This window comes from Triticum aestivum, chromosome 7D, assembly GCF_018294505.1.
Source record: "Triticum aestivum cultivar Chinese Spring chromosome 7D, IWGSC CS RefSeq v2.1, whole genome shotgun sequence".
In the NCBI taxonomy this organism is placed as follows: Eukaryota; Viridiplantae; Streptophyta; class Magnoliopsida; order Poales; family Poaceae; genus Triticum; species Triticum aestivum.
In genome coordinates, this window is record NC_057814.1 from 444772085 (window position 1) to 444783220 (window position 11136).

General features: G+C 53.4%; 1 pseudogene; it reads left to right on the forward strand.

The window, feature by feature from the left end:
- The first annotated feature begins 1677 nt into the window (after window positions 1-1677).
- On the forward strand, window positions 1678-9211 carry LOC123171157 (beta-D-xylosidase 4-like; annotated as a pseudogene).
- The last annotated feature ends 1925 nt before the right edge of the window (window positions 9212-11136 follow it).

Sequence of the window (11136 nt, forward strand, 5' to 3'; positions counted from 1 at the left end):
TTAATTAAAAAGTAGTATTCATGTATTTGGAAAATACGTAACTTAAAAATGTCAATGTAATTATACAAAAATCTGTATTGTTTTAATCTTCATGTAATTAAAGGTGTTCACACGCTTAAAAGAATTCATATGACTAAAAAGTGTTTAAGTTTTTTTAAATGTGTAATATTAAAAGTGTTCATGTGTTTTAAGCGAAAGAACATGTAATTTTAAAAAGTGTTCGTACATCTTAAAGTATGTCGGTGTGTTTTTATAAAAGAGATAAAAGAAATCAAAAGGCAAGAAAGAAGAAAGACAAAAATAAGAAGCAATCATACAAGTTTTTTTGTTTTTTGGATTGTTCTTCAAATCTCAAGTTTTAGTACCCAAGTTGAGAGAATCTTGTATGTTCTCTGGTATGTTCAACAAAGGTAAGATATGATTATAGATAGATCAAGAAATCCTAAGCTTCTATTGAGGAGTGGTGAGAAAAAGGTTGGAGAAGAAGAGGAGGAGGCAACAAAAGTATCCCTTGAGGAGGAACATGATCATGATCATGAGCTCATACTAGCTACCAGTGAAGATGAAAAAGAAGTTGCATCTACCAACTCACAAGAAGACGAAGCCAGTGCAGTAGAAGGTGGAGAAGAAGATGAGAGACTAGACTTAAGAATCTTTAAGTTCTCCTCCATCTGCCAGCTCTTAGTTTTGTGGGATGAGTAGATATCTTTTCAACCACGTCTCTTGAACGCCCACCATTTTTTGCGCCAATTTCATTCGAAATAAATAGCAATATTGATTAACTATAAGTGTGTTGTTCATAGCGGCCGATCACAATCAAAAAGAGGCAGATGTTCATTGGTTTTACATGCGCATGGTCACAAAAGTATCATCAGTCCGACAGTACATGAAAAGAAGGTAGTTTTGCCCTCCTAGACTGAATATCCGAGCCTCCACGCTCACTCTGCCACCGGCTCCTCCTGACCATCTGTTGCCTTCTTGGCCACCTCCTTCTCGGACGCCTCCAACTTGGCCGACAAGCGCTTCAATATCCTAACATGGACGACTGTTGGGGACTATTGTTGCTGGCCAACATGCGGCACGGCGTAGAAGTAGAGCGGCTGATATTGCTTCGGCCAGGGCGATGTCTGCATGGGCAGTTGTGGCTGCGGCGCACAGCGACCCTGCCCCTCTTGTCCATCGTGTGCCCCGCCACGTCTGCCGCCCCGCCGTCCTTCTTATTGTTGCTGACGCACCTTTTTCCCTTCGCTTTGAGGAGGCGGACTTGTCGTGTCGCCGAGTCGTTCCTTTGTGCCCCCACCTTGCTTGGATCCTTCACCGCCGTTGGCTTCGGTACACATCCATGAATGGGCGCATGCGATGGTGAAAGCGAAAAGGGTGAGAATTGGGGCGGAGCGGAGCGGAGAGGGCGTGAAATGCACGGGCTTTGGCGCGGAAACAATGTGGATGTAGCCAGATGCACAGGCTCCGCCTCGTTTTTTAGGTGGGCTGAGGGTGTCCGAGTCCTACGTGACGGATGCCCGGACTCCCGTGAAACCTCCTAATTTGCTTTCAATTTACGGGATTTCAGACAAGCGGACTTGTCCACGGACCGATGTGGTATCGTGTTGAATGACATAACGCGTCCACATAACTCGTTCCGAATGATTGAATACAGTTTAAGAATCTGCATTGGAGATGCCCTGGAAAAAGTCCGAGGCGCTGCACGGCCTGTCCAGCCGCGGCCCCGCCACAAAGTTCGACGACCCCGCCAAGCCACACCTGCACTCAGGCCGTGCCGCCGTGTACAACGGCGTCGTCTTCGCCAACGTCATGAATAGTACCGCCAGCTTCAACGAGACCCTCTCGAAATCCACCGGTCGGGTACATGCACCTTCACTTCACACATATACTCTACTTATATTATATGGTACTCTGGATACAAACATGCATGTCCAGCTGGATTGACACGTATGATTAATACGTGCATGTCTCAGGAATTGTTTATTTTTTTCATTTGGAGGCTGTGTCGACGGAGGCTCGTGCGATGTACTACAACCTTGGCAAGGGCGGGCTGACGTACTGGAGCCCCAACATCAACCTGCTGCGCGACCCGCCCTGGAGACGCCCGGCGAGGGCCCCTTCGTGGTGGGGCGCTACGCCGTCAACTTCGTGCGCGGCATGCAGGACATCCTCGGCCACGACACGGCGGCGGACCCCAGTCCCGGCCGATCAAGACGTCGGCGTGCTGCAAGCACTACGCCCCCTACAATCTCGACGACTGGCACGGCCACACCCGCTTCAAGTCGACGCGCGCGTCCAGGAGCGCGGGACATGGTCGAGACCTTCCTCCGCCCCTTCGAGATGTGCGTCCGCGACGGCGACGTCAGCAGCGTCATGTGCTCCTACAACCGCGTCAGCGGCATCCCGGCCTGCGCCGACGCCAGGCTGCTCTCCCAGACCATCCGCTGGGAATGGCAGTTCCACGGCTACATCGTCTCCGACTGCGAAGCCGTCCGCGTCATGGTCGACAACGTCACGTGGCTCGGCTACACCGCCGTCAAGGGCAGTGCCGCCGTGCTCAAAGGCCGGGCTCGACCTCGACTGCGGCGAGAGCTGATTCTGTTAGAAGGGAGAGAGGGATTGGCGGAATATGATGGATGTATTATTGAGCCTTGAGGGCGAGTATATATTGAGTATAAGACTTGAAGGACAAAAAGTCTCTCCTGAAGATAAGGTAGGCGAAGGATTGACTACCAAATACAAGTAACCCAAATATATCTCTAACATCCCCCACAGTCGTAGCGGTAGCGTCGCGCACAACAAGAGCGTCACGGACGGTCAGACTGGAGAGAATAGCAGCCGGGCTGACATCCCCCCCCCCCCCCCCCCGCGCAGTCGTAGCGGGAGCGTCGTGGATGGTGTCGCATCGCGGACGCGTTGACTGTAGAGGAAGCCGACGAGTTGCTCAAGCGGATGATAGCCGTTTGTGCCGATGTCGAGGTAGCCGAGAGCGTAGGATGGCGTAGACGTGGTCGAGGTAGCCGTGCGAAGAATGCCGTGGTCGATGTCGAGTCGGGTAGCCGGTGTCGAGGAAAACGCTGTGGAGCTGCGGGCGCAAGGAAGCGCCGAGTTAGCATAGGCGCAGTGATGTCGAAGTAGGAGTGCGCCGAGAGGTAGACGGTGTTGACGAAGCGTCGCGCCAGGTTTGCCAAGCTCGGGGACACGTCATGGACGAAGGCACGCATCGGCGTTGCCAGCACCAGGCATGCGTAGACAGACGAAGACGAAGTTGACGAAGTGCCGCTCCAGGCTTGCCAGGCCCAGGGACACGTCGTGGACGAAGGCACGCACCGGTGTTGCCAGTACTGGGCATGTGTAGAGGAGGGACCTGCACGAGCTGTACGCCATGTCGGAGATGTCGGAGAGGCCAGTAGAGAAGAGCTCGACGACGGTTGCGGCGCTAATTGGCGTGGGGCCAATGTCGTCCGCTGTTGTCGGAGTAGACGAAGTGGTCGGGGTAAATGACGGCGACGCTGGCGACGGGCTGTTGCTGGACGAAGATGAAGGAGGTGGACGGGCGGCGGCGGCGGCTATGAGGGTAGCGGCGGCGGCCGAAGAAGAGCGGCGGCGGCTAGGTTAGGAGCGAGGCGGCGATGATCGAAGTAGGCGAGGAACCCGACAGAGTGACGAAGACCTGCGCGGACGGTGGCGTTCCCGCACCAAGTGAGATGGCGCGACGCATACAACGAGAGGTCAACGCGCGGTGACGACGGGGTGACCACGGGCTGCGTCGCTACAGCCCGTAGGGGCGGCGCAACGACGGCGGGTAGGTCGGGGCGACGGCGGGAAGACCTCGGGGTGGCGGCGGGGACCGCGGGTCACGGCACTACGACCCAAAGGGGCGACGCAGCGGCGGAGCCCAGGTCGGTGCAACCGAGGGGACGACCTCGGGGCGGCGGCGGGACCGCGTATCACGCGACTACGGCCCGAAGGGCGACGCAGCGGCTACGCGCTAGTCGATGCGGCCACGAGGAGAACCACGGACGGCGGCGCTGCGGCCCGACGAGGCGACGCAGCAGCAGCCCGTTGCTCGATTGATGGATAAACACGCTGAACCCCGAGACGATTTTCACGGGACCTGCGAAAGCGCGCGCAACCGATAAATCAGATCGATCGCACAGCGTCGATGGAGCGAAGCAGCGAAACAGGTGATCAATCTGACGGCTTGCAAGGTCGAGGATGCGACTGCTGGACGGACGATGAAATCGATGTAGCTGTGCATGACCGGACGTAGCAATAGGCGCTGCGGGCCAGCGGAGACACGCACGAGCAGATAGACACCCTGGCCAAGGTAGCACTCATGTGCGGTGCATGTAACACGAAAGTGCCATACACCCAATGCGTGCATGTACGTAAACTGGGCCATATGCCCACGACATGGATCAGCTAGCCACGCTCATGCCGAGCGTTAGCCGACGCACCAGCACATCTTGCGTGACGCGTGCAGCCTGGAGTCCGTGAAGTAGCTGATCCGGATGAAGACAGCAGTGCTGGTGGAGGAGCCCGATCGAATCAAGGCGTCGACGGTCGGCGCAGAGTCACCGACGGACAGGTGCGCGGCAGCCGTTCCGGGCTGTCGCGTGGCGCGCAAGGCCGCCGAGTTGGAGAAGACGCCGGTGTAGTTGATGCCGAAGTCAGAGTAGAGGCGCGTGGGGATCGTCGGCGGCGGCGGGCGACGCAAACCGATCGTAGATTGGAAAATAAAAAAGAAACGCCGATAAAACGACCGGCAAGAGAGAAAAACCTGAATCAATTGATCGGGAAAAAGACTCTCTAGAGCAGCCGATCAACGTGATCCCCGGCGGCGGTCATGAAAGCCGATAGCCCCGGACGCGGCGCGCGGAGCGAAAGCGGACGGCGGCGGCTAGGGTTTGGATTGGTTAGGCTGATACCATGTTAGAAGGGAGAGAGGGATTGACGGAATATGATGGATGTATTATTGAGCCTCGAGGGCGAGTATATATTGTGTACAAGACTTAAAGGGCAAGACGCTTCTCCTGGAGATAAGGTAGGAGAAAGATTAACTATCAAATACAAGTAACCCAAATATATCTCTAACAAGATCGTTCTGGACCGCAAGCCCGCCATGGACTTCGTCACCACCTACGGTATGCCCGCCGTGGCCAAGGGCAAGGTGTTTGGGCCTGTTTGGATGGTAGCCTCAAACTGCCCTTCCAAAATTTTGGTCGTTGACCACAGGATGGGCCAGCGTTTGGATTGCGGCCAAGTTTTTGGCTCACAGCCAACTTTTTGACCAGCCGTTGTGATTCTGCGCTAGTGTGCGAGCGAGTTCCGGGCGGCCGTTTCCTTCGCCAAAATTTTGGCATGCCGTCGTTTTGGTCAGGCTGGTGTGGGCTGAATCCGAACGGCCCCGAACACGCTCTACAACCAGTGCATGACGCTCATGATGCTCGGCTTCTTCGACGGCATCCCGCGGTACGCCACGCTCGGTTAGAAGGACATCTGCAGCGACGAGCAATGGAGCCTCGCCGTCGACGGCGCCAGGCAGGGGATGGTGCTCCTCAAGAACCAGGACAACCTGCTCTCTCTGGACACCAAGAAGCTCGGCGACGTCGCCGTGCGTGGCCCGCACGCACAAGCGCCTGAGAAGGTCATGGGTGGTGAATACACAGGGCCGCCATGCCGGTATGTGACGCCACGCGAATGCATAAGCATAAGCAGCCATGTGAAGGTTGCGTTGTCACGCCAATGTGACCATCTACTGTGGTGGCATAAACCTGCACATTCAAAGAAGTATTTAAACAAAAACTACCACGTTTCGTCGATCCGTGCCCATAAAATATCGCTTCATGAATTTATGCCGAAAGCTATCACTTTTTGTTAATCTATGACTAAAAACTACCACTTCGACTTAATGACTGATATCAAAAATTAAACTTGATTATGACAGGTTGGGACCACTCGTCAGGCTGACAGGGCACTCAGTTGTTTGACCGTTTGTGTTGACTGTTAAGTTAATTACACATAGACATTTTATCGAACACTTGGTGTGCACCGGCCCCTGCGACCGCCAGCTCGGGAGGAGCTTGCCGCGGCCGGCAGGATCTCTACGGCCAAAGTAGGAGGAGCTTGCTGCTACCGACAGTATCTCTACGACCAAAGCAGGAGGAGCTCGACAGCCGTGGCGTCGCCTCTAGCCGCTGCCGCTGGTAGGAGCTCGACGCCGCCGGGCAAGCTGACCTCCGCGCAGCCGGGTGAGCTGGTTGTCGGCCGCCTCTAGCCGTTGCCGTGGGCTGGAGCTCGCCGCCGCCGGGTGAGCGCTGGCCTCCGCGCAGCCGGGCGAGCTAGTTGCCGGCCACCTCTAGCCGCTGCCGTGGGCAGGAGCTGGCCAGTGCGCCGGCCTCCGCGCAGCCGGGCGAGCTGCTGGTTGCCGGGCGCCTCTAGCCGCTGCCGTGGGCTGGAGCTGGCCACTGCGCTGGCCTCCGCGCAGCCGGGCGAGCTGCCGGTTGCCGGGCGCCTCTAGCCGCTGCCGTGGACAGGAGCTGGCCACCGCACCGGCCTCCGCGCAGCAGAAGAGCTACTGGTTGCTGGCCGCCTCTAGCCGCTGCGCGGGCAGGAGCTCACCGCTGCGTTGGTTGGCCTCGCACCGACGGGCGGCTGGCCGCAGCGCCAGGCGGTGGTAGCTTCTCCTCGCCGTCACACATCTCGAGGCCGGCGTACACTGCGTGGATCAGCTCTCTTCGTCGTCGCGTGCGTCCAGGCACTCTCCTCTCTATGGCAGCAGAGCAATGCACTCAGCACTAGCAAGCCGCCGATGGGGCAGAGCAGTGTGCGCAACACCAGCACATGATTCAACGAGGCAGGAGGACATGTATTTGTTGTGGCTTAACGACGGAAGCAGCACCAGCGACATGCCGGCGGCCCGGTAGTCGGACTTGGAGCAGATGTCACAGCTGGCTGCCGCCCACGTACGAACTTAACGGTCAACCAAACGGCATTGACTTACGAGGCCATGTCAGCACTTACATGCGGGCCAAGGCTGTCATAAGTGCATTTAAAATGGACGAATCGATTGATTTACAGACATGATAGGTTTTAGTCACAGATTAACAGAAAAGTAATAGTTTTCGGGACAAATTCATAAAATGGTTTTTTATGGGCACAGATTGACGAAATATGGTAGCTTTTGATTAAATACTCCATTAAGAGGGAGGCAATGACCGGGGAGGATCTCCTCCTGCCCAGGAAGAGGAGATCACCCGTGTCGCAGGGGCCTCAGCCGGGTGATCTTCTCCGGTGGAGGCATTGCCATCTCCTTTGCGCAGCACGACCCCAAGATCGGCGCCATCTTGTGGGCTGGGTACCCCAGTGCCGAAGGAGGCAATGCCATTGCCGATATCATCTTTGGAAGATACAATCCACGTAGGTAACAGACACAAGATCAATTCATGTCATGCATATGTATGTCCGACTACCTCTTAATTGAGCTCCAACAACAAATTATCTGAGACATCAACGTAATTTGATTGACCAGGAGGGCGGCTGCCACTGACATGGTTCAAGAACGACTACATCCACAAGATCCCCATGACGTCCATGGAGCTCCGGCCCGTTCCGAAGCATGGCTACCCCGGGAGGACGTACAAGTTCTACCAAGGGCTGGAGGTGCCGTACCCGTTCGGCTACGGGCTCAACTACACCAAGTTCCTTTACAAGACTGGCACCAACGGCACTGCAAGCAGGTCAGTAACAAGCACGGCGTGGCCGCCCGGTCCTGCCCCGCGATCAACGTCAACGACAACGACTGCAACCGTCTGAGACAATCAGCTTCAACGTCAGCATCACCAACGGCGGCCACACGGAGGGCAGCCACAGCGTCCTAATGTACACTGCGCCGATCAAACAGGTGGTGGCATTCCAGAGGGTGTCCATGCGGGTGGGGTGCCGGGGTGGCACCGCAGACGTGCGGTTCACGGTAAATGTGCATGGCGTTCCGCATCGTTGAGAAGACGGCGTACAGCCTCGTGCAAGGCCCTCCCTACAGGTTTGAGAGCATCTCGTTTGTCTAGTCATATTGATAAAGAGTGTTGTCGCTGTGCTCAAGATGAGGATGAATTGCATTTGTTTTTCAATTGTACATTTGCTAGAGCTGCATGGTTTGCGCATCCTTGGTATCTTAGGACTGATATCTTTACTGAAGATCATCATTCTATACAGGCTCTTATCCATGCTCTTCTGACCATGAACCACTCTCATGCATCAACCCCAAATATTTTTAATTTCTTATGGTGCATTTGGAAATCAAGAAATGATTGCCTTTTTGGTAGAAAAAATTCTTCTCCTCATCAGGTTTTTATGGCTACAATGGCGTTGGATGAAAGCAGTAAACTTAATGATGCCTCTCCTGATGGTGCAAAGACTTATTCTCTCCAGCAAAATACTACAAACTCCACTCTTTTGCCGCTGCAGGGACAAACTATTAGCACGGATCTTCTTATTTCGGGGGCAAAAATTTATTCTGATGCTTCTTTTAAATGCACAAAGATACCAGGTCTAACGCATGGACAAACAGCCACGGGTATTGGTGTCTATCTTAATTTTTTGCAGGATCAAAGGAGCATGCAGGTCCAAATTCAAGCCTCGACCGAGCCCACCTTTTCTCCATTACAAGCAGAAGCACATGCCCTTGTTCTTGCTGCGAGGGTGACTCAACTTTTGCAGATTAGCCAACCTACGTTCCTCACTGATAATCTCTCTTTGGCTAAAGCAGCAGCAAGCAAAAATGTCTTGGCTGATGCGATTCCATGGTCAATCAGAAAGCTCATTGCAGAGTTCTACAACACCACTCGACAGTTGCAATCGCAGGTGTTCCATATATCCAGAGAGATCAATGGCATAGCCCACAATGTAGCTCATCAGGTTCTGACCAGAGCAACAGGACCTGTTTTTAGTTGTTTTAGTTCAACTCATTCTCACTCAACTTGCCCTGTCATCTCCACTCTGTCTTCTTGCAACATTCAGGGAGTTGTATTTCATGCTGTACACTGTTACTGAGTTGAATGAAGTTGGCACCATGGGTGCCTTTCCCCGTTCAAAAAAAGAGAAGACGGCGTACAGCGTCGTGCAGTCCGGCGTCAGTACTGTGCTAATCGATAAGGGCGCTGGCTCATCGGTGTCATTTCCCGTCAAGATCAAGTTCACTTTGTAGATTCCTTGTTCTTCGTTTCCTCTCATGCATGTTCCTAGTATCGTATCGTGTCTGCGCCCGCACATTCAATGCTGAGTAATGCTACATTCACGGGCATTTATGGGCGTTTTACGGGGCTAGCGGCGCACCCACCAATTAAAATCCGGGAGGGCATGGTTAATGAGTAGGAGTTAGTTTTTTAGGCTAGTAAAAACTGGACAAGTCAACTAGCCCGTGAACTCCATATCAGGCAGCCCGTGAATCTAGCATTATTGTTCAATGCTAACCCCTAATTTTTCTGCGGTGTCAAACGGTTCAAAAGCACGATTCAGATTCGGATATATTAGATCAAACTTTTGATGAAAATTGACTAGATTTTAGCTAAATTGTGACATCAGCAGAAAGTCAGCACTGGACTAGCCCATCACGTCGTTCGTCTTTGTTTGCTTTTTCCTTCGTTCGATTCGCAGCTTGACTGGCGCTGGAGACGCAGGTGGGCGGTCGTAGCCTGCTGCCAAGAAGGATGGCCCAATTACAAGCTCGTTCTTTTTTTTTAGGGTACAAGCTCGTTCTTTTTTTTTTTACCTGGAACACCATGCATTCCAATTAACCAGTGGACACGGTTAAATCACGGGCCACGGCACTGAGTACATCAGGAGGTAAATTATTGAGCCAAATACGCTCACTACCCCTCACCATCCTAGAAACAAAACTAGCTAGTTTATGCGTAGGCATATTACATTCACGTGATTCCTGAACTAGCTTAAATTGAATGAAACCTATCTGTAGTTGATACTTGGTCTCACGAAAAAGACTCCCCAGCTGTGAACGATCTGCATTACTGCCATCTATGGCTTGCTTCAAAGGTAGACAATCTGTCATAAATATCACCCGACCCATACCAAAATTCTCTGCAAAATTGATGGTCCTCATTAGAGCAAGAGCTTCTGCATGCAATGGATCAGACACATCCACCAGGGGGCCAGCTGCAGCACATAAGACATCGCCGGCTGCATCTCTCGCTATACAACCCCACCCACCGGTTCCCAAGGCCCCAATGAAAGAAGCATCAAAATTCAACATAACCCAGTCCTGGGGAGGGGGTTCCCACTGATTGATCTGCACTTTCGGGGGTCTGGTAGGTGGAGAATGGAACTGAATCCATTCCTCAGTAAGCATTGATATTTGTCTTGCAAATTCCGGCGGCAAAGTCGTACCCTCCCCATGTCTTCTTCTATTGCGTTCAGACCACCAACGCCACAGGAGACAAATCACCTTTAGTTTCTTTTGCTCAGGAAATGCCATAATCCTCTCCAGCACCTCCAACGCCGTGGGAGCCTGCATAATATTTAGCCTTTCATTTTCCAGATCGGTCGCTCGCCACATAGCTCTGACTGCCTTACAACGGAAAAAGAAATGTCCACCATCTTCAAAATATTTATTGCACACCACACAACGTGTATCCAACTCCACATCCCGCCTAGCAATATTCATATTTAGCGGGTGACTATTATGTCCGAATCTCCACATAAAATGATGTACTTTCCCTGGGCAGTGCACTTTCCAAATAGCAGCCCACACTGCCTTTCTCCACCCCGACCCGGTGACGCTATCTCCTTGCACTAGTAGGAAAAGGGGCTTTTACCCCGGTTCATAAGGGCCTTTAGTCCCGATTCTAGAACCGGGACTAAAGGGTCGTTACTAATGCCCTAGCCCTTTAGTCCCGGTTCTTACACGAATCGGGACTAAAGGCCGTCCACGTGGCCGGTGCGGGGAGCCCAGGCAGGAGGGCCTTTGGTCCCGGTTGGTGCCACCAACCGGGACCAATAGGCAGGGCCTTTTGTCCCGGTTGGTGTCACCAACCGGGACCAATAGGCATCCACGCGTCAGCAGCTGGCAGGAGCTGAGGTTTTTGTTTTTTTTGAAAGGGGGTGGTTTAGGGGTTT